General features: G+C 39.3%; 1 pseudogene; it reads right to left on the reverse strand.

Annotated features, from left to right (window-relative positions):
- Positions 1-11: 11 nt before the first annotated feature.
- LOC115236927 overlaps positions 12-2,995 on the reverse strand; it is a 4,583-nt pseudogene continuing 1,599 nt past the window's right edge.

A 2,995-nucleotide genomic window follows, 5' to 3' on the forward strand; every position in this document is an offset into this window, starting at 1 on the left:
GAAGAGCCGTCCGTTTAGAATACTTCGCTTCCAATGGGCCGATATCCAAGCTATACACGCCGCCCTTGAGGTATTTGATCATAGCCATAGTCTATAGAGAAAAATAGTATATTACGAGGTTATATTATCTTACAATAAGAACAATCAATTTTGTTATAAAAAAACAATTATTTTATAATATAATTATATTAATGGATGACTGTTGCATTTACAACATATCCTAGATTGAAATATTAGAATTAACTCGAGAAATTGATTTTTCTTTAATTAAAATGTCAAGTTAAAATTAAATTTTTAACAATCTGGCACGATTCTATGATATATTCTCATTCTAAAATGTCATCTTTGTCTACCATCTCTCATATTCTCTATAAATAATAATCGCTCAGCTCATTGCGATAATAAAGATTTATAAGCAATATGTAATGTGTTTTATAAGCAATATTTTATAATGAAATGAAATATTATGAAACTTACCGAATGAGATCGCAAATCGACGATCCTGAAGAGATCAGTGTCGCAGCCACCGCACGCGACGTACAGATTTGTCACGTATTTTCCGGCGTATAACAAACAAGGATAACTGTCCGGTTCCAAGCTGACAATCAGTTTGCCACTACCGTAGTCCCATAATTGCAAAGGATCTTTCTTTTGCCAGGAACAAGTAAGAATCTGTTACGAAGAGGGAGTTGTTTAATTGTAAATTGCTATATAAATTATCCATATCTTGTAGATGATGTTATAGTGTAATAAAACTAGCCAGTTAATATGTAATTATTAATGCATAATTCTCTAGATTTGTTAATGCACAATATTACGCCAATAGTTTGGCATAAATTTGTCAATTTTCTAACAGAGAATACTATAGAGAAAATTAGAAAAAAATACCTCTGTGAAGTTGGCACCTCATCTTTCAAAAAATTAAATTTTTTCTAAAGTTCTGAGTGCATCCAGAAGAGTTCTAGAGTTCCTTATTAATTTTAAAAATAATTCTGGTAAATTAAGCTAAAAAAACCATTGATGAATCTTAGGGTGCTAACTTCATTTGGGGAACTAACAAAATGAAACGACTAAATCAGCGATAACATTATGACTACTAAAAATAGTTAATTTTGCCATTAGAATTTCTTTTAGAACTCTTTAAGAGTTCTGGCAGTTCTGTTGAGAGTTCTTGGTAGCACCTCAAGAGTTCTAAAAGAAATTCTAATGGCAAAATTAATTATTTTTAATAGTTATAATGTGTGATGTGACGTTTTTCTCGTCTGTCACAAGGGCGGAATAGCCCGGCCGCGGACGGTCGCGCGGGCCTCCCGTTCTCTCGATTTAGGGAGAGAGAGAGCGATCCGAGCGTAGCTACGGACGCGATTCCGCGACTTTTGCGATACTTCTTTTTGGCGATTAAGTTAGTTTTAGCCTTAAGTGATGGTGAATAACGGAGGAGCGCGACGAAATCTCATCCGGTGACAGCGAAGGACAAGGACTTGAAGCCAAGGACGAGTGGAGGCCCGATTCAGCATACGGAGCACGCCAGGTAATGCCACATCTTGCCTTTCATACTAATTTAATTAAGTACGACGGAAACTGTCGCTGTCGCTCTCTGAGAAAATCGCTGCCCACAGGATTAACGAGGAGATCCAAGGGAAAGGCCACTCCACATTCAATTAAAATGGGTGCCCCGACACGGAGATACAAGACTGCATCCGATGCATGCGAGGCCGGAATTCCGATCCGGATACGATCCCGATCGATGAGGAACCCGAGAAGGAGAACATCCGGAATCGCGGAGGGACATGAAAGGGCTGGGACGGCTTGTACGCTGCCGCAAATTCCTCCTAATCCAAAGGAACAGAGGAAAGAAGGAGCGATCGAGGGCCGGAAAATCCATATCGCGAGGGCCGCAAGGACCAAAAAGGCCGCGCGAGGGTATCAGCCGAGGACCCGGAAGCGCCACAGGTGACCTATTTACGCATTCATGTGCCGGCGTGATATCCTTGCGCTCGGCCACGCGAAACATTGAGGCCGACGAACAGGTCCTTTATCTCCGAATATTAAAATATCTCTTGTCTTCTTTTATTATTCTTCTTGTTAATATATTATTATTCTGTTATATTTTGGTGTGTTCAGAATTTCAGATTGCCTCTTTCGATTCTCTCCCGTCCCGTTCGTACGAATCACCCCCTCTACCAATTCCGTTAACTGAGCGGTCGCGGATTCTGCCGTTGCGATCTTTTCTCGATTTGATATTTGCTGATTTTTCGCGAATTTTGTGTGGCGCGAATTCTCGCGCCTGGCGCCCAACATTATTATTAAGATTTAGGCTCGTATAAGATCGATCTTTCGCATATCGCGCCGAAGGTGTGCCGTGAGTCACCAATAACGACCCGTCGGAAAAATAAATGTCATTACTTAAAATATATATGGTCATAAATGTTATCGTTGATTTAGTCATTTCATTTTGTAAAGTTAGCAACCCCAAGATTCATCAATGATTTTTTTAGCTTAATTCGCCAGAACTATTTTTAAAATTAATAAGAAACTCTAGAACTCTTTGGGATACACTCAGAACTTCAAAAAAAATTTAGTTTTTTGAAAGATGAGGTGCCAACTTCAGGTGAAAAAAACATGTAATAGGGGTAATATTAACAAGTTGCTAAATTATACCTCTTTTCCATTTCTACTGATATCTAGACCGTCGCCGCACATATGTACGCCTGATATAAATCGAAGGGAATGAGCTTGTCTGGTGTCCCAGAACTGAATAGTGTCATCCCAGCCGGCGCTTATTATCTCGTGCGCGGATTTGGGATGGAAGCAGGCACTGAAGACTCTGGATTTATGGCCATCCATGATATCCGGTGAATTGCTGCGTACGAAACATAAAACGTCCCGGATAATTTATAAGACCAAAATTTTTTTATTCGTCATTTTATAGCGAGATCCCTTTTCTTATGAAAGGCTTTCATCTGTCAGAATATTATTACCTTCCGTGAAATAC

Source organism: Formica exsecta, unplaced genomic scaffold (assembly GCF_003651465.1).
Source record: "Formica exsecta isolate Colony F162 unplaced genomic scaffold, ASM365146v1 scaffold113, whole genome shotgun sequence".
Classification (NCBI taxonomy): Eukaryota; Metazoa; Arthropoda; class Insecta; order Hymenoptera; family Formicidae; genus Formica; species Formica exsecta.